Raw genomic sequence first — 21,040 nt, 5'->3', positions numbered from 1 at the left:
ATCCCTGACAGTTTCTACCCCTTGACCTTGCCATAACCTGCATACAGAATCATGGAATATTTCTGGAAATGGTAGATTATCCCACAGTGGTGTATCAGCATGTATTAAACTTAGAGATCACGCATCACATATTTCTCATCAAATTCAAGTAATGTCTCATACAATTTTGAATTTATGCTACTTATAGTAGTTGGAGGTCTGTCATTCTATAAAAGTAAAGCCTATAATCAAGCTACAGAGCCAGTCGGTAGCCAAGCACTGAGGAATCTGGGTTGAATTGTGTTAAAAAATTGTGTAAGAGGCTGGAAAATGATGCCCAAAAATAAATTTTGAAACCAGGTACCTGAGGACTTCCCTGCCGGTAAGGAAACCTAATGTAGCATATCTCACACCTAGCCCGTTTATAGCCCCATATGAAGCTACCTAAGACCCCTTCCAAACGCTTAAAAAAGAGATTAGGAGCTCATAGAGGAATTGATCTGAATAAGTACAAAAACTTGGGCAAGACATGCATCTTAATGATGTTGCACCGACCACTAATCCTGAGCGTTAGCTCATCCCAACGTTGTAATTTAGCGACAGTCATTGAGAGCAATGATTTGTAATTTAGGTTGATGATTTTATCAACCTGCACAGTTAGATTAATACCCAAGTATGTAGCCATGGGAACAATTACAGGCAAAGGAGTTGATGGTTTATAATTTCGTGCAACCTGAGTTTTGGTTGATTTTAACTTACAGCCTGAATGAGTTCCAAATCTATTGGCCTCTACTTTAATGTGTTTTAAAGCCACCGTTGGTTCTGGTGAATATATTGCCACATCGTTAGAATATGCAGTGATTTTGAGCTCACAGGTTCCGGAAATTAGGAGACCAATGTGCTCATTAACCTGCAAAGATAAAAGGTAATGGCTCCAGATACAGAGCAAATAGCAAAGGAGAGAGGAGACATCCTTGGCAGGTGGTCCTTTGGTTCTTAAACAGTGCTGATGATATCTCAGCACACACTAGTTTGGCACGGGGTTCTTATACAAAGACTGAACTCATTTACATACCCGATTCTGGATCCTGGTGGCCCTCATCGCTGCCTAGAAAAAATCCCAATTTGCCTGATCAAAGGCCATACGGAATCCAAAAGAACCATACCTAATTTCATACCCACTATCCCAGCCACATCAAAAGCAGCAATCGCCGTGTTAGTATGGCATGTGGTGTCCCTGCCAAGTTAGATCCCATGCTGCTGTGATGAAACAGTATCTACCAGCAGAGAGGCAAGTCGGGTAGCCAAACTCTTGGCAAATGTTTTAGCATCGACAACAATCAGAGACATAGGTCAATAGGAGGCCCTATCTCCTGACAGCTTGCCCTTTTTAAGGAATACTGTAATGCTAGTCAAGTTCCAGGTGATAGGGATCCCCCCCCCTTATCAATATGCTGTAAAATCTCCAAAAAAGGGCTGGACTATAATATTCTTGAAGAGAGTTATTCCGGTTTACAGGGAGTCCGTGCGCCCACTATATTTACAAGTCAATATCCCAGTCTGGCAACTCCAGAAACAACTGTACAATAAATTACCTGGGATCATCTCTTTCTCTCTCTTCTGGGATCCCAAAAAACAGAAGATTGTTCCTCCTCTGGAAGGTCGCCAAATCTTCAAGCTTAGACTGGACCATCGTTATGCCTCAATGGTGCCCTTTGATAGCTTTGACAGTGCTGAACCCACATCCTCTACACTGGTGACTCAGTGCTGCAGTTCCAGGATTTCTGCAGGGTTGACACCCTTCCAGAAACTTCAGCCAAGGGCTCTTTGATTGATAGATCATCTGCCCTGACTTGAGCATGGTGTTGTTGTGCTTCCATCAATTGAGCTTGCAGGATCTGCCGTATTTCCAAGATGGTTCTGATACACTATTGGCCTTCACTTATTGAAGCTGGTTAAGTTGTGGGTAAAGCAGAGGAACTCTGGTTTTAAGAGTCTGGTGTGAGCTTTACTACAAAATCCAGAGTCGACTTCTCTGACAGAACCTACTGTACGCGGAACAATGCTCTGACACAGAGGAGGAGGAGCATGCCACCAGCTGCTGGACACCATTGCTTCTAGTACCATGGCACTGCGTTACACTGAGCCATACGGAGACTGGGCCACAGTGAATTGTTACTGCCACAACTAGCTACAGAGGCAGCTAAGATTGTGGTTCATGGCTACCAAGAGGCTGACATTCACTGCCGATAGTCACCGTAGCATCCGTGGCTAGGGCTGGTAGCTCCACAGCAAGCCGCAGAAGGCATTGTAGGTGGCAAGCAGCTCTTGGAGACTACAGAGACCGTGGCAGTGACTGCGGACTACACTGTGATGAGTGCAGTGAAAACAGGAACCTAGGCAGAGCTGTAACGGGTGTAGGTGGCCCCTAAAGAGCCCTTGGAGCTCTTGGGCTATGAGATAGTGCTTGGGGGAAATGCTGGGGGGATGCTGTGGCTCTGAGGCTTGTTCTACTTATTCTACTTGTTTTACTATCTCCAGCCGCACCAGCTTCTGTCAGGCAGATGCTTTTCCACATCTGGGTTGCCCAGCCTCAGATGGACTTTGCCTGGGACATGGCTCAATAATCTTTCAAGCCTTCTAACTCCAAACTGCATGCTTGTGCCCCTCTGCTCTCCCCCGTCTTCCGGGGGAGCCAACTATGGAGGAGAGGCGGCGCAGGGGTGTGCAATGATCTAGACTACAAACCACGCACACACTCTACGCCACAATCCAGACTATAAACCATGCTTATGCTCTAGGCCTCGTGGTCGTGCCTCTCCATCTCCAAACACAGTGCGGTCTATAGGTCTGGAGGTGTGGCGGTGCAGCTAAGCAACTAGGACTAGGTGTGTAGAGCACAGAGTTTCTGAACCAATAGGAATCAAGTTGAAACGAGAAACAAATAGCATGGAGCCCAGCCCCTCTGAAGCACTTCCTGGCAATGAATGACTAAAAGAAAATATACCACACGCCAGCAATGGCAGGGAAGCAGCTCGACTCCTCAACCTACGCACTAGGGGGTAAGCACCACATTGCCTCAGGTAGTTAGAGTGTTTGAAGGCTATGGTGGAGACCACCTAGTCAGTCAGGGCCGCCCAGAAGCAAAGAACTCTATAATACGATTCCTCCACAAAACTTCACCAGTGGGATCATAGTGTGTCCAAGAAGGGATACATGAAGTTGGGCACAGACAATCGCACTGAAATTATGGTGCCATGCACATTGAAAGACACTGCATCAGTGGTGGCACCTCTGGGGGACATTAATGTGCAAAGATCCTTTTCATGCCCCGCCTTCACAACAACCCATCTTGATCCCTACATCACTAGCGAGACTATAACTCATGTATGGTCTGTTCCATCAGTACTCCAGAATAGTATTGACAGTATAACTGAAAACAAAGCCACCAAGCATTCAAACTCACTCGCCACTTGCTTCCACGTACTGGGGTTCGAAAACTGAACACATCAGATGACGACTACCGCCCAAATCATTCATGTGCTTGAGTGAACCCCTGAACAAGTGCATTCAGCGACAGAAAAAAAACATTTGGAGTTACTAAACAACGCCATACTAGAAACAAAAACTTTGCCCACCAGCTTGGGAAGGGTGAGATTCACAGACCAGGAACTTGGGGTGCTGTCAGAATACTTCCTCAACAACATAGAGGCACAGATCGACAAAACACGCAGTCATACTTCAATAGTGAGGGGACCCTCAGGTAGGGAGGGAGCTGTTTTAACACATGAAGACAGCAGCTCAGTAAAGCTGTTCACAGTTTTCTTGCCTCAGCAACACATAAGGCCAGTCATAAGAACAACCAGCAGAGTCGTTCCCAGCTTCCCCTAGGAGTATAGGGGTATCCAAATTCATTGATAACACCCCACTAATAGAAGCAGCCAGGACAACTCAAAAAGGCCAGTCTCAAGAACATGCAGTAGCGATTCAGTTAGCCGTACCAAGGGGGTTAGAGGCAGCTGAACTCACTGGGCACATTTCATCATTCGAAACCGCCACCAGAGAAGCAGCAATGACATCCAGGAGCCTGGATGACCCGAGAATTTCTCTGGATCAGGGCACCCAAGCTATTGGAAACTGCTAAAAAGTAAATCCAGCATTGATGACAACAGCTCCACTTACGGATGAGGGATTAAGGGAGCACTCTAGCCCATGTAGCGCCCAGGTACACCAGCACCTAGCTGGCTCAAGAAACTAGCAAACTCTACAGCCCGGAGAGACTGCAGGGTTATCGAGAAACGCAAGCAGCAGGGAGCCGGCCAACTGTTCGGTGGCAAACACAGTTCATAACATCCCTGCCAGTACAGATGCCCCCTCACTGTGTAGGGCTCCAAGTAGCCTGCTGGGGGCTAAACAGGCCTCACTATCCACCAGATATGCTGCATCTGAAATAGCAGAACTGGACTCTCTGGAGCTAATTTTCATCCCACACTATACTCTAAAAGGTCTCATAGACACCTTAAGCAGTGGAAACTTACTACAGCTTTTTAGTTGCGTTCCAGCACTCAGGCACATCTCCTTGGAGGACATGTACGGGGTGAGGTTTGAGCCACCTTTCCTAAATGGTACTGGAGAAGTCACAAAAATAATCTGGAAAAGGACAGCTGAGAGAGACGCAGTATGGGCCAATAGAGAGTCTTTTGCAGAATGGGGCATCAAGTTATATATTCTCCTCCCTGTCAAATACCCATTTGTTTTATTACACACCGGCCCCAGGGAAACGTTGAAAACCATCTTAAGAGGCTCACGTGGGGAGAAGAATGGCTGGACCTCCATAACAGAGGCCTCGCAGGTCTTAACTATATTCTGTACACACACAGCTGAAGAGAGGTGCTCCCAGCCTCACACTCAGGCCCATATTTATACTTTTTTGACACAAAAGCGGCACAAACTTACAAAATACAATTGTATTCTGTAAATTTGCGCCGCATTTGCATCAAAAAGTGGCACAAATGCAGCGCTAAAGAAGTATAAATATGGGCTTCAGTCTCACAATGTTGAGAACAGGAGCCGCACGCATTGGATGGACTGAGGCATAGGTCCTAGTACCATGGGGGGTATAGTGCACTACCCCTGCAATCATCTAAATCCTTGTCAATTTTGTTGTGGAATGTGGAAGGCCTTAGGAGTATTGCTAGGTCCAGGGAAGCATGGTCCTACCTAAACTTAAATGACATTATATACATGCAGGAAACCTGGGAACTTGCTCCATCTCAATTTACAGGCTATTATGATATCTTCCTGCCAGCAATTTGGCCAAGTATTTTCAGTCGCCCCTCTGGTGGTTTAACCATTTCCATCAAGCACTCAGCCAAAGTAGCAGCCACTGGACTTCCAATTAATAGTAAAATGGCCCAAGCAGTCTCCATTAGTGGCCTGAACATTGATCGGGAAAAAGCAGACTTCATACTGGTCAACTGTTATATAAACAATTTAAAAAAGCAAAAGCCAGCGACAATCCTTGGACTTCTGGATAACTTGGAATCTGTCATCTTCAATCACCCCGGACATGAAATAGTCATGTTGGGAGATTTCGATGTAAGTGGGCTAGGGAGTTCACCAGATGACACCCCCAATACAGAGGGCGCCAACTAATACAGAATTTCATGTCACCAGGAGTTCTTGACATAACAGAAGGATAGTGCATTTCCACCCACTTTCAAGGGAGGCTCAACTATTGACTATGGGCCTGATTCTAACTTTGGAGGACGGTGTTAAACCGTCCCAAAAGTGGCGGATATACCACCTACCGTATTACGAGTTCCATAGGATATAATGGACTCGTAATACGGTAGGTGGTATATCCGCCACTTTTGGGACGGTTTAACACCGTCCTCCAAAGTTAGAATCAGGCCCTATGTGTTTTTGTCAGAAAAGTTTAACCTGAGGCTTACCCGCTTTGAAGTAACCGAAAGAGAGGAGAGCAACCATAATCCATTAAAATGCATCATAGACCTGCAAGTTCAACCAACAGAAAATATCACTATAGTAGGGGCATCACACAGTACAGAGAAGGTGCATCTGCTAGCGCAGGTGTTTTATTAAAACTTATTAATGAGTGATCATGTATTATGAGTAATGGATTTGCATAGAAAAAGTAATAACATAGAAAAATTAATGCACGCATTTGAAAATGTGATCACGATGAGTGGCCGTCAATGTTCACAAAGTATCCTTATTAATGGCTTATTAATATGAAATATGGAGCTTATGATTAATTAATGCAGTAATGCATTGTATTGAGGGTTATGTATTATGTATTAGCTTAATTAATGGTAGGCCTTAACAGCGGAGGTCTGGTTGCACAGCCTCATGTCAAGCTGTATTTCTAAACCAATTAATACATTGTTTGCTTAGAGAATTAAACTGTGATTTTCCACTGTGCTGTCTAAATGTGCTCGTAGCTAAAAGTCTTTCTCATGAGAACCGACTGCTAGAAGATGCTGTTCTTGATGAATGTAACATTATGAATGTAGTATGTGTAAGTCTGACATTCTCAGGAGGAGAATAATGGAGACACTGACTGGTATACAAGCTGCATCAGTATTGTTACCTGACGAGCTGGATGAAGAGGACATTACAGAAGCCAATCAGCGACATGTGAACCAAGTATTAGTAGAAGTCATAGATTTGATGTTTTAGTTTGGCCAAAGTGTGAACATGCGATCCCTTGAACAATAGGGACTTGGGAATTCATTTTAGGGAATCTAACTTAGCCGGACTGCACCGAGGGAAGACAGCACATTGCTCATTTTCTTGCTGGCCGAAAGGTCGTTATTTACTTGTCAAGAAACTTGCTTAACTTTATTGCTTAAAGACTTTGCGTTTTTCTGAACTTTGATGCTGAATCCTGATGCCTTGCTGACCAAACTGATGTCCTGATGACGAAAACTATTGTAGCTTGCCGATCGAATTGAGGAGAGGTATATGAATTACTAAACTTGACTTGCAATGTATGTTTGCTCTTTCTTTCTAGGTACCAACCACACTATTTTGATACAGCCATAGATTGATGTTTTCCAAATTTGTGTTTGCTTAATTGTTTTGCATGAAGCCCAACATGCTGATGCTAATCAGGTGTATGTTAAGGATTCTCACTAAAGAAAGTCTGCTATAGGGAATAACTTTTGATGTCTTTTCTTTGCTGAATCTAAATGTATTGCTTGTGCTTGTTATTAATTTGCACTGTAACCTTACAATTTGTAATAGTTCAAGCTTTAAATAGATTGTGTTTATTTCGTCGCTTTGGACAGCCAGTGTTGGTTCTGTATGTGTATCATCTGATTTTGAGATTAACCTACGTGACATTAGCATTGTTAATATAAGGAAATAAATATTCTAACTTTTACTAAAAGGTGTGGTAATTCACGACTGAAAGGTTATGATTATTAATGTCATTGATTATTGTTGATTATTGATGTTACTGATTGATTATTGACCTGCATGTACTGGAGTTATGGTGGGAACATCTTAAATGCGAGTCAAAAGGTTCACCGACCTGTTTGCGCCCCCTTGTTTTATTAAGGTCAGACGTGCCAACACATCTAGTAGGAACAATCAAATGGATACCAGAATGCTCAACTCGTATAAACTCCTGGTTAAAAACTCAGCTCCTGGAGCCTCACCGAATTCTGAATGATGGGAGAAGTCAGTGGATGACCTCATATCTTTGCTACAAGGGAAACCTCCTACTGCTCACCCAACTCGACATGCCTCGCTGGGAAGCGCGACACCACAACTAGACAAAGCTGTTCTCAGGGCAAGACAAGCACTTCGTAGAGGTCAGCGTGTGCACAAATAAAAACCCGTAAATGGCACAGTGGCTCAGATAGTAAATAACAGAAGAATCCTTAAGAAAACAAAATGGGAGAGCAAAGTGGCAAAAGATCAAAAAGAATCGGAAACCTTATTTCAACTACTAAAGGACTAAAATCACACCTGATTCTGGGAGCACATAAACAAGTTAAAGAGTAGTTATGTCCCACAGGAGAATGGCGTTTCAGACGTTGCATGGGTCACTCATGTCACAGACTTGTACACAGCCATCCAGCAGGATTTTGGCATGGCCCACAACAGGTCTGAAATGATCCAGTACACATCTTCTCCCCTCTATGAAGTGCTCTCCTCAGAGGCAGAAGAAAGCCCAGAGACCAAATCAGCCCCCCGGTTAGATCAGTCAGTTGCTTCTGACGAAGTAAAATGTGTGAAACTAAATTACATCTCCACCAGAAAGAAAAGGTATAAAGTGTATAAGGAAGGATGGCGCCCCAGGTGTCATTGGTCTGCCAGCATCCTTGTTCAAATGCTCCCCACCAGACTGTGCAAAGAGTTTGTTTCTGCTCTTTAGTAGTGGGTTTCATTCGGCTGCAGTCCCAGACTCCTGTAGAGGGTCCATACTCTGTCCAATTTACAAAAAGGGAGATCACACAGTTCCCTCAAACCCCAGATGAATTTTCTTTGTTCTTTACTCTCTACTGAAGAAGGGCTAAACCCAGAAACACCTGTCTGGAGATATACAGCAATGTCTGCACCAACTCTGGTGAAAAACTACAGATAATTTCCAAGTAAGAGCTAACTGTGAACTGCATTTTCCAGGATGCAAAGGGGCGAACTGTGCTGGGATGTGAGGCAGTGTGCTCCCAACCCCCCTTCGAATACTGAGGGTAATAAAGGTGTCTCTGCTTTTGGCCCTCAGTATGGCAACCTGGCATATCCTGGATCTCTAGAAGCCACTTTCGAACAAGCACACCGTAGGGCATACAAAAACAATTCTACAACAACGAAAATATGTCCGACACTCCTGGCTAAGATAGGACCTGGGCCCTGTGTCGCAGAAGTTAGATTGCCGAGCATCCATCTTGAAGAACATCAGGTTTAGGAGACAAACATGCAGTCATTGAAATATTACTTTAGATTCATTTTTAACACTCCCAGGTATACACATGTAAACAATGCACTGAAGTCTTTTGAGATGGGAGACTCCATCCAGATGGCAGAAACCATTTTATTAAAAACTTGAAAAACAACAATTAACAGAAGATCAAAGGATAGCACAAGGGAGCAAGACTTATTGACTGTCAAATCCCCTTAGTAGTGCCAGTTCTAAATGACTCCTCCCTGTATGGGGCCCCACAGCCATATCTTTTAGATACAATAAACACGGAAATCCGATGGCAGATCCTTTACATGCCCACATTAGACTTGCCAATTAAGGACTTTAATCCTTCTTGGAGGGCACATAAGGACAAAAGAGCATGTAAGCTTTGCTCCTATCAATATGAAAGTTGGTTACACCTTTTTTGCTACTGCCCCTCTGTCGTCTCTCAGAAGAGACAGGTAATTAAACCAATAGCTTCGACCTTGGGGGCATACCACTTGTTTGGAGGCATCTAACATCTGCTTCTCACACTCGCCTTGGCTATATGTGCAAAAAATGTTACAGCTTTAAGGTGGCTGTTCTCCCAGTTAGTGGTGGTGGCTAGTATGGCGCACAAAGGGTTAATAGAAGGTTAAGAACTCTCTGAGAAATCTGAGTCATAGATAGATTTGCAGTTGAATGTTATTTGCACAAGCACTTTTAGCCCCTTCTGTATGGAGATGCAACAGTACATAACTCAGTAGGTGGAGCAGATCAACTCAACAAGTTGTACAGTGTAGGCAATTGCACAGGTGGCAAAGTACGTGTTTACGCATAAAGCATTATAGTGCCTTTCTAGGCAAACATGCATAACTGTCAACAGCAACTAGCCCCGAAGGAAAAAGCGAGGTTCCACAGACATAATGGTATTTGATATGTCTATATTTTAATTTAAGATAATGTTTTTTTATTGATTTTATTGTAAAGTTTTTTAGGAGGGCGAGGAGTGAGAACATGTAAGAGGGGAAAAAGAGTCCATTGCAAGTAAATGCTGAGATGCCTGTGTTGTTAACCCTGTTAAACTGTTGTTAAAATTCTTCTGCCTGATGCTCTGCCCAATGCTGTGTATCACATTGTCAACCCCCACCCATGTCAGCAGACATGAAGGCATCCGCCACACTCAAAGCAGTTGTCACAGAGCCTGCCTGGCTACCCACCTCTGGCAAAGTTTACAAGACAAGGCTCTGAGAAGAAATCTCTGACTCATCACCATGGCAATTAATGCTCTGTGGCAAAATTATCCTTTCAGGACCCTTTACTACTTTGTTACATTTGAGGGCAGCAGCATTAGCACACTGGTCCCCTTCACCACCTGGAGCTGCTGCCTTCAAAGCATCCAGTTATGAGGGTTCCATGCTGGCAACAACAGATTCCTTAGTGTGTGCCTGCAACAATTCTGAGACTGCACCAGTCTCCAGAAGCTTTACTATAGGACAACCCAGTTGAGAGGCATTGTCCACCATTGAGTGCTGTGGGGATCCCTCATTAGATAAAGTATCCATACTTATTTTGGCCACTTCTTCAGGATTGCAGGGGTTGAACGCAAGGGAGCCATTACGCCGTAATATCAGCACTGGCTGTTAGAGGAGACAAAACCAGGAGCAGAGTGCTGGATTCTCCAAAGCAGTGAGGAGAATCTATGTTTCCTCAGCCTTAAAGTTGCAACATGAGTGGCACCCAAGAAGACTCAGGACCCCCATCTCTGGTGAGTAACCATGAACTTTTGTCCCATTGTCAGCAATCTTAAGCATATTACAAGCGGCCATTGAGTGCTGTGGGGAACCCTCATCAGATAATGTATCCATACTTATTTTGGCCACTTCTTCAGGATTGCAGGGGTTGCGAACTCCATGGCCGCCTCAGAGCCTGGCTGAGGTCAAGGGAGCCATTACGCCGTAATCTTAGCACTGGCTGTTAGAGGACACAAAACCAGGAGCAGAGTGCTGGATTCTCCAAAGCAGTGATGAGAATCTGCATTTCCCCCGCCTCAAAGTTGCAACATGAGTGGCACCCAAGAAGACTCAGGACCCCCATCTCTGGTGAGTAACCATGAACTTTTGTCCCATTGTCAGCAATCTTAAACATATTACAAGCGGCCAGTGCCTGGAGCTGCAGCAGTGATGGCGATTAAGGAGGAGGAGCACCAAGTGGCAGGATCAACTGCCCGTCTTCTCCCGCTCAACTAGCCATAGTTTAGTATTTTATACCAAGAAAAAAAATTGCTCACGTGGATTTTTCTGTCAGAATGACCTTGACTTGAGCCTGGACTAAATTGCTCAGCTAAGGCAACATCAAGGCAAATTAGGGTGCAACACACAGTATAGGCACAGTGGCCAATTACGTTGCAGAGCTTAGTTTGAAATTTAGAGGTACTTGAAAGAAACTTACAGGAAAGTTGATGGATAGAGGACAATTTGCAGGGCAAATTTGATCCCAGTGGTCTGCATGGAGAAAATATTTAACAGCTGATTTCTGGACCCTCTATATTGTACAAAGAAGATCCAAGAAGCACAAAGGTACAGACGATTATAATAAACCAAATTAAAAAGTACACATCTGTTAGTGGTTGCACTCTATGTAGAATTCCAATGAAGGGGAGTTTCCCCCTGAGGCGTCTCAGGGGATGAAAGGAGACTTTAACTACTGAGTTGACTGTGGTATCAATGAGAGGTCAGGGCCCACGTTTTGCCTGACATTTCACACTAATTTTGAAGAAGATGGGAAACAGCCCAGTCTGATCAGCCGATGCAAACTCATTCAGCATACATATATCTCTGTATATCAGACTTCAGTCTTACCTGCTTTTAATTTAAAGTGATTTTTGGTCATTAATCTGTGAACTGCCCAAATGCAGGGCCATAACATTCAAACACCCACATTTCCATTTCAAGATAACATGACATTTGTATGATCACTGGACATAATAAAAGAAGTAAGGAAGATAAGCTAGAGACTGAACTGTATGGAGTCTGAATTTAGTCCAGATATCCCTAGTCAGAAAAGTATAAAAGAAGGAAAGGTAAGGTGGAAAAAAGATGACTTGAAGGTACATGCAGATCAAGGTAAAGGACTTGCCTTGTATGCCCATATTTAAGACGTGTAGGAGGAGAGCCACATTGTATGCAATAGATAGGTTCAGCAGAATAAGTATGGTCATTCCTTAGTAGAATACATAGGTCATTCTATTGAGGTATAAAAGATGATTTAGTCTCAATGTAAGGTTGGAACTGACTTGGGAGTTGGCAAGAAGTTTTAAGTTATCACTATATTAATTAGTGTGACCATGAAATGTTCCTTTGTGATTGGTATATAGTTCTCACAACTTTTAATAAGAAATCCAACCTTTTTTAGCAAAGAATAGTATATATAGAATATTCTGAGGCAGTTTTGAGGAAAGATATAGATTTTAAGTAGACATTGAGAGTGCTCTGTGTGCAAGTGGAGTCTAAGGTGAGCATAAATTCCATGAAAATGGCAGATTGCTTTGGTCAGCCAGGTAACCATAATTTGGGGGGAGGAAATAAGATTATAGGGCTCAATGTTGGACAGGCTGGAATGTTTGAAACGTTCAACATCGGAAGGTAAAAATCTTGGGCTGTCAAGAGGGTTCATTGAAGAGGTTGGTGAAATGTGCCTGGTTCTAAAACACACAGTTTCACAGTAACATAGATGTTCAGAACCCAAACCTTTTTGTATAGTAAGACAAGATGCCACAGAACTGCAGAAATGGGACAGCCTATATAAAACGTGATGCTGGGCTTGGGAAGCTTGTGATGCTCCTGGTTCTGAAGAGTGTCTTCCAAGAACATTGTGTTGACCTGAGATGGATAGTATAGTAGCTAATGTTTGCTTTTCACCTACCCCATCTGCAGTGGTTTGAAAAAACTCATTATGATATAACCAATGATATCTGTGAGTCTACTGTTTTACATAACAATGTTGGGCTAGCAAATGACAGCTTGCTTTTTATTATTTTCATTTCATAGAAAGTAACAAATGGCAACCTCCTGACAGAGGAGTTATTGAGCTCCAAATACCTTGAGGAACATGTTGTTGAAAGAGGACTATCATGTTGAGAACTGCTAAAACTGTACAATGATGCTGATATGAATTGAAATGATACCAAATTATGATGAAAAGAGATTTGTTTTGCTGGATATATGCATCAAGAAATATAATGAAGACATTTGGAAACCAGAAGAGAAGGTAACTTTTTTATCCTTTATCAAATGTCAGATAATTGTCAACAAAAGCAGAGTAGTTATCATAATATACCATCAACATGTGCACAGGAAGACACGACTTGGGGAGTGCAAGAGGTAAGTACATATTAGGGTTCTGTGGCCAATAGAACTTACCCTACAGTGTCAGCAAAGAGATTAGTGAAAGATGAAAGGGATCAAAACCAGAGATACGAAGGCAGTGCCTACAAACACGATTTTACGTTGCAAAGATAAGGTTATACATTTCAGCTGTTTATCTGGAGACAGAACCAGTACTGATATGCAGTGCAGTCATCAAGAGGTGCACACGCAAGGAGGCCGGATATGAGAAAAAAATAACAGCTGATGCAGTCATGCAGGAAAAGTCAATGATCAATAGAAAGGAGGGCCATGACCAGGGGGTAAAAATCACCAGCCAATCCCATTCACATCTCCAACTTGACACAAACAGGCATAGGTAGGTTTGCCTTCAGCATGCTCACTCAACACCTTCCCTACATACTCGTACTAGAGGCATCCTAAAATTAACAAGGTGGCAGAAAGTGCCAGCTAAACACCCTTTATAAGGGCAAGAGGAGCAAAGGGAGAAAAAGTACAAATAATCGGAGCCCAAGTGTCCCCTCTTGAATCACGGTGGCTGAGAAACAAAATGAAATTATAACGAAACAAAAAAAAATCAAGGAAACTAAATCAGATTAACATAACAATTTACATACACGTACGTGATAAAATAATAACAGAAAATAAAAGTGTGGCGTCAACGGTCATGAGATAAAATATACAGGAACTAAAATAGACCAAGCGAATAATAGGATGTCGACAAAACAGGTCTATCTAGGACTGTGTGTCGGAATAGCCCACTGTCATTATTACCTACAAGTTAATATGAGGTGTTACCCAAAACATTGGCAATTATTATATACACCCTTGACAATGATAGGGTGAGTCGTCCTGATGAGGCAGAAATGAAGGTTTTACATTTATTAGCGCATAAACGTAGTGTTGAAATAATCATGTGTGACTCTAACCGAACTAATAAAGATTGTACGGGGACAAAATGTGCCCTTAGAGTAGTTTGCCAACATTCATAAGCGTGCTTTATATAACGTGGTGTATTAGAATTGCACTAATCCGACATAATCATAAACGTATGCTACGATTTGCTTGTTTGAAATGCTTTAGCTTAGCATAACTTTAGTAGAGGCTTCGGCCTAGTTGCCTGGTCTCACGGTTTAGATGCTCGTATTTTCCAATGTGCTAATAAACGTGTATTTTTGCTTGAAGCTGCACTTTTCCACTGAGATCGTTCACATGCTTATCTTAAAGTTTCGTGCCAGCTTGGCATTTTTTCTCTTTACTCCAAGGTCGATCTGCAGGTGCGGACAATGGAGGCTCTGAAAGTGAGCTAATTGGTATAAAATGTTGCAACTTGCGTGCCCATCTCCAAGGATAATGTATGCTTAAGTAAAAGCTTGAGAACTGTCGTTTTTGATTGGACAATTTGAAGCTAACCTATGAACCCTCCAATGGAAGACCCTACTGGATTTGAACTGTTGTCTATAAAACCCAGGTGCACGAGAGGAAAGTATCCATTATTGGACATCCCGCCATTTTGCAGACTTCGTAGCTATTATGGCCCACCTTGCTGCGACGCCATTTTGAAAGAGACTTTGATGCTTTCTCTAATCGAGAGAAAGAGACTTTAAATGATTCTTGCCCTAGAGACTTTAACTTTGATCCCTTTGCATGAAGTAGTAGTTTTATTTTGCCGCCGTGAGGCATTTGCCCCGTTCACCCCTGCCCCTTTGCCCCGTCCCAGGCTGATCGAAATGGTACCCATGCTGATCGAGAAACGGTACCTGTGAGACGAAGACTTCCTTGTATGCTGATCGTAATTGGTAAATATGAAAGGAAATTGTACAATTGCATTGTGTTTCCTTTAGGTAACCAACTGGTGATTTTGACAAGATCCCTAGTTAGGAGTTTTTCCAAATTAATGTTGCTAAATTGTTTTTGCATGAAGTCCCACATGCCGATGCTAATTTGAGGTTAGATGAGGATTCCTTTTGTTGCACGATGCAATTTGAGACCTTGTTATGCTGACTAAATGTATGCAATTAGTTCATTACAGATTATAGTATTAGTGATTTGCATTGCTATCATCGAATGCCTTGTTATTCAAATGCTGCATAGATTGCACTTGTTTCGTCGTTATGGACAGCTATTAATGTTCATTTACGTTTATCATTTGGTGTTGAGACACATTTATATTGTGCTAGCTTTGTTAATATAGGGAAATAAATTCATTAACTTTGCATAAATTTGGTGTGGTTATTCCTGACTGAAAGGTCAGGGTTCGCTGAAATGTATTCTGGATTAATTGTCAAGTGTTATGTTGATCAGGGTATTGCTTATGTTCGTTATTGATTATTGATTTGATGCAATTGATCGATATAGAGTACGGAGAGTCCCACTTAGTCAAAAGATTCATCGGCCTAAAGAGCGTCCCAATACAGGTAAAATTACTAGTACGGAACGCTCTATCAGTAGATGGTAGCAGAGGACGGTTTCGCCTTTTGGGACCCCGTACTCTTAAAGTACATGGTGTTGAATTAACGGTTACGCCCTTTCAGACCCTATTCGAGAAGTTGAATTAGATTTTTCTGGGGTAAAACAGATTGACAGAATGATGATGGGCTAAGTCCACCGCGACTTTCCCGGGATCTCGGAGCTTGCGAATGGAGAGAATGGAGGTGTGGAATCGGCGTTGGCGGTACTAGTGATGGTATGAGTGAAGTTAGGGTTTTGCGCTTGCACAGCTTATTGCCGCAGATTGTGTGAGAAGGTTGCGAGGAATTTTTTTTCTTTTAGAGGGTAGCGGAGGTGCGACTCCGAGTGTAGAAGTAGAGAAGTCGTCGAACTTCATAGAAATAGCGGAGGTGCGACTCCGAGTGTGAGAGTAGGGAAGTCGTCGAACTTCATGTGCATGTGGCGCTTTGTGCATAAAAAGGTCCACGTGGTTGTTGTTGTTGAGACGGGCCCTGCGAGGTCAAGAGACTCCGGAGTATGTTGATCCATGTTGTGGTCTGGGCGGTTTAGTAGGTTGATCGGGCGTGGTCAACGAGTCGGTACGTGTGTTAAGGGAGTGAAAGGAACTTCGACTTCGGGCTTTGACAAAATTCTAAGTGATCTAGAATAGATCATTGACAAGTTGAGAGTAGGTCTGCGGGTCAGATTTGCTTGCGAACGTGGGGACCGAGAAAGATGGAATAACTGCCGAGGCTAGTGAAAAATCCCTAAGGTCCTGAAGCGATTGTGTTACCCTTCCTGTAGTAAACCGACAGATCTGTTTTATTTTTGGTAGCTCGCGATACATGCAAGAAGTTGTTACAAGAGGAGCCGAGTGAAGGAGGACTAGCCGCGAGACTTTGTCAGCCGCAGTGTGTGTGAGTGTGACGTCACTAGGAGCCGCGCTGGGATAGGTTGGTTGCAAAGAAGGGTCGCGCACGGATTGGACGCAGTCCGTGGGGCTCGATTGGAAGGGGAAAGGCAAGCGAAGAGTATTCCGGGAATTAAAGTCACCTATTGATTACAAATTTTGTGAAATAAAAGACGAGAAAATGAAATTTTTTAAAGCATTAAGGAGTGCGATGAAGGGGGAGTCTTACATTAAAGCGAGCGTAGGAGAGGAGACGCCGCCCGAAGGTACACCAGCTTACATTGTAATGGAGGAAAAAGGGGTAGCTCCGTGCCTTTGGCTAAAGCAATGGCACAAGTTGACAGAGAAACATGGGAGCGTAGCGTTCCCGATACATGGGACATTCAATATAAGGATCCTAGAGAATTTGAGATTTACGATGTACGACATGAAGGTACCTCCAAGGCCAGCACAGTTTGAGGCTCTAGCAATTTGGGAACTGATGGCTAGACAGCAACAGCAAAATAAGTTCGAGACCAGGATAAGGAAGGTAGAAAAGACACTAGCGGACGCTAGGTGGGATAATGCACAAAAGGGTTGGAGGTCAGATGTATTGCAGGGGATAAAATTGTTTCCAGCAATTACTAAGGAAGAAGAGGAGACAGGTAAGAAAGCTACCTGTAAGACAAACAGGAGGTGTTCCAAGGATAGAGAGGACGAGGAAAAGTTGAGAAGAGAAGAGGAGTTAGAGGATGAGGAGTTGATAATGCAATTGCTGAACGACCGTCCACCACCTTATGCAGAGAGTGGACAAGGTCCAAGTACCAGTTCTGCCCCTCCGGCACCGGTACAGAACAGTGAAACCCAGAGTTCAGGAGCATCATCGGGATCTAAGGACCCGAGTCTACTGTTCACCCCGCAGATACCGCAGGTTAGGAGAATATATCCAGATGTGCCCATGCTGAAACAAGCAGAAAACTATCAGCCGCAGATCCCAGGGTACTACAGCAGTGACAACGGTGCAGGAATGATTCTAGATCCAACCGTAAGGGGAGTACAGAGTGGTCACAACCCGACATTGGCACAAGTTGAATCAACTCAGTTTCTGATGCCTCAAAAGCAGATGCAGGGGGGAAATGCACATGCTCAGATGACGGGGAGTCAGATGGGCATGCCGGCAATGATGACCCATAGTGTGGGAATGAACATGTCTCAGAACATGGGAAATGGACAGAACCCAGATGCGATATCCCTACCCATTACTGTAGGTCCACCGGTACCTTTGTACATGCAGCCAAATTCAGGTATGAGCAGTCAAGGATCAATGCCGCAGAATGGGACAGAAAGGAGGTGCATAGAAAACACTCCAGGGATAACTCCGATAGCGGCTCAGCCAACTGGATCTGGGTCCTTGATGGAGTTTAGCCCCATATGTGCTCAGTCAACACTGGTGAGGTCGAGTCCCCCACTGATGATACCGCTGTCATCGAATACTGAAAAGTTGCCGCAACCATCAATGGCAGTCGATGTGAACGCTACACTGATGGGGTTGAATGCGCAACAGCTGACACAATGGTTCAACAGTCTAAATTCCACACAAAGTCCAGCCAGTGGGAAGGGAGAAGATTATCTGAATAGGGTCAGGTTGAACATGGAAGCACAAGAATTGGTGGAAGGGACTATGGGTGTGAATAGGTTAGAGTCCTACTCGGAAGAAGAGCTGAGGTATCTATGTCCCAGGATAACAAAAGAAGTGAACAAGGTACACAAAAGCTTGCAAGAACTAGCTGACAAAAACGGGGTTGATATAGACAAGACGAAACACTTGAGCAGGAGCTATAGGTTGGATTTCGGGACCACAGATTTTGAACACATGAGGTCAGCAGGCATGAAGGCGCACCTTAGAGAACTGCTGCAGAGTGCACAAGTGTGGAGGTGCTTAGACAAGTGGGAAAGCAGATGGGTAAAGAGGAAGGAAAAGAGGAGGGACAGTGCTACAGAGCTCAACGAGAAAAGACCACAGAGTAGCGAGGCAGTAACCATGTTACCAATGAGGGAGACAGCAGGGGGAAAATTAATACATGTACCATGGCACAGAAGCGACATTCAGTCATTTACGGATGACTTTCCCAAACTGAGAGAGAAGCTGATTGAATGGTATCAACAGACTGATAGGTTTGTGAAGCTTGCAAAATGTCTTTGGGAAGATCTGAACACCCTCTTTGAGATTGTGGTTCCAGCAGATTTGTGGGAGGATTGCAAAAGAGCTGTAGGTTGGCCGACAAGTGAACCAGAGAGAGACAGGGATACGGGTGCACCATCACCTATGGTGATGAGCTTGTACTACAAGGTGATTGAGCATTTGAAGACGAAAGTTGCCGCAAAAAATGTGGATTGGCAGAAGATCGATCGAACGGCCCAAGAGGCTAAAGAGTCGATTCATCGTTACTATGAGAGGTTGTTGAAGGCGTTTAAGAACTACAGTGGCACAGAGACAATAGAGGCGAAGGACATGATTCATTTTGTGTTCAGATTTGTGGAAGGGCTGAAACCAGAGATAAGTCAGATGATAAAGTCGCATTTGATTTGTTGGCAGTCGAAACCGATCGATGAGGTGTTGAATTATGTGAAATACTGTAGCGACGAAATTGAAGTGAAACAGAAAAGGCTGAAAGAGAAGGTGATGATGATGCAGCTTAAAGCAGCTCAGACAGGTCTGCAAGGTTTGCAAGGGATGCAAGGGTTCCAACAGCAGGTACCGCAACCGCAGCCGCAGTTGCAGGGAAATATGATGTTTCAGCCACAGGCCAGAGGCAGAGGCAGAGGAGGTTTTGTGAATAATGGTCCGGATTTGAACACTGTTGTGACTGGTGTGCAGGCAATGAAGAAGGTGATGCCGTGTCACGTGTGCGGAATTGTCGGTCATTGGAAACGCGAGTGCCCGATGGTGGTGCAGGAAGGTGCAGGTGCAGGTGTTGGTCAGCAAAACAATGATGTCAATGCATTTCAGACAATGAGGGGACCGAAAATGAGAGGTCCAAACCCAAATTTTCAGACCGTAAATCAGTTGCAGGGATTACAACCTATGCAGCCGCAGCAGATGCAGATGCCTCGTATGCAGATGACGCAAATGCAGCCAATGCAACAGCAGTTACCCATGGTACCTAATCAGCAAATGCAAATACCTTTGGCACCAATGAGTCAGCAGCAAGTGATGGTTCCTCCACAGGTCTCGGGTCAGGTAATGAGTACAAATGGCACAGTACAACGGTTCCCACTACACATTGAGAGTGGAATAAACAATGTATGGGAGAGTGAAAGTTCAGAAGAAGAAAGAGATTGTGTGCTTGCAGCATCCTTGGAAGTTGAGCAAAAGGGTCCGTACGTAGAGGGAAGAGTAATGGGTCATCGTGTTTCATTCTTGGTTGACACAGGAGCCACACGTTCAACTGTTAAGAGCAGTGAAGTACCAAATTTGCCACTCTCAGGGAGGACAGTTCAAGTGGTGGGAGTAGCAAACAGGCACCTGACGAACCCAATAACAGATCCGGTACCAGTCAGCATCGGTAACTATCAAGGGGTGCATCAGTTTGTGGTATGTGACTCAAGCCCGATAGCACTGTTAGGGAGAGACCTATTGTGCAAATTGGGTTGTTCGATCATGTGTTCGAACGAGGGAATAACAATCCAGACGAGCAGTGATGGGGAAGAAGAGGACAGTGTAGAGGGGGATGAGATGGAAACTGTCGATGAAGATTATCCTCTGATTTGTCTGTTCCCAATGATAACTGAAGAAGATATTCCAGCCGAATTACGGGAAACAGTCGGAAAGGAAGTGTGGGATATGACAGGGAAAGAGGTGGGATTGATGAAAGGAGTGGAACCAGTGAAAGTGACTGTAAAGCCCAATGCAATCTTTCCCCAGACCCCACAATACCACATGGCACAAGATACCCTCATGAAAGTTGCCCAACTCATTGACGAATTTGTAAAGCAGGGAGTACTGAAAGAAGTGTTAAGCAGTCCATGTAATTCACCAATCATGGGACTAATAAAGCCAAGTGGAAAGGTCCGACTAGTGCAGGACTTGAGGAAAATAAATGACATCGTAATTAAATGTTGCCCTGTCGTACCAAATCCAGCTGTGATAATGTTTCAAGTCCCTTGCGATGCCGAATGGTTCTCAGTCATCGACTTGTCACAAGCATTCTTTTCTGTGCCTCTTCATGAGGACAGCCAATTTCTCTTTTGTTTCAAATTCTTAGTCAGAGTGTACAGTTGGTGTCGAATTCCTCAAGGGTTTTCTGAGTCACCGTCAATATTCAATCAGATTCTAAAGAAAGACTTGGAAGCATTAGAATTGCCATTCGAGTCAACCCTGGTGCAGTACATTGATGACTTACTGGTTGCATCAAAGACAGAAAGTGGCTGCACAGCCGATAC

General features: G+C 43.9%; 1 protein-coding gene across 1 annotated transcript in view; it reads right to left on the bottom strand.

Moving 5' to 3' along the window:
• The window catches only part of SLC9A4 (solute carrier family 9 member A4), a 483,018-nt gene that overhangs the window by 446,293 nt on the left and 15,685 nt on the right, over window positions 1-21,040 (bottom strand). The window lies entirely within an intron of this gene.

This window comes from Pleurodeles waltl, chromosome 8, assembly GCF_031143425.1.
Source record: "Pleurodeles waltl isolate 20211129_DDA chromosome 8, aPleWal1.hap1.20221129, whole genome shotgun sequence".
Taxonomy (NCBI): domain Eukaryota; kingdom Metazoa; phylum Chordata; class Amphibia; order Caudata; family Salamandridae; genus Pleurodeles; species Pleurodeles waltl.
This window is presented reverse-complemented; position numbering and strand designations above follow the sequence as displayed.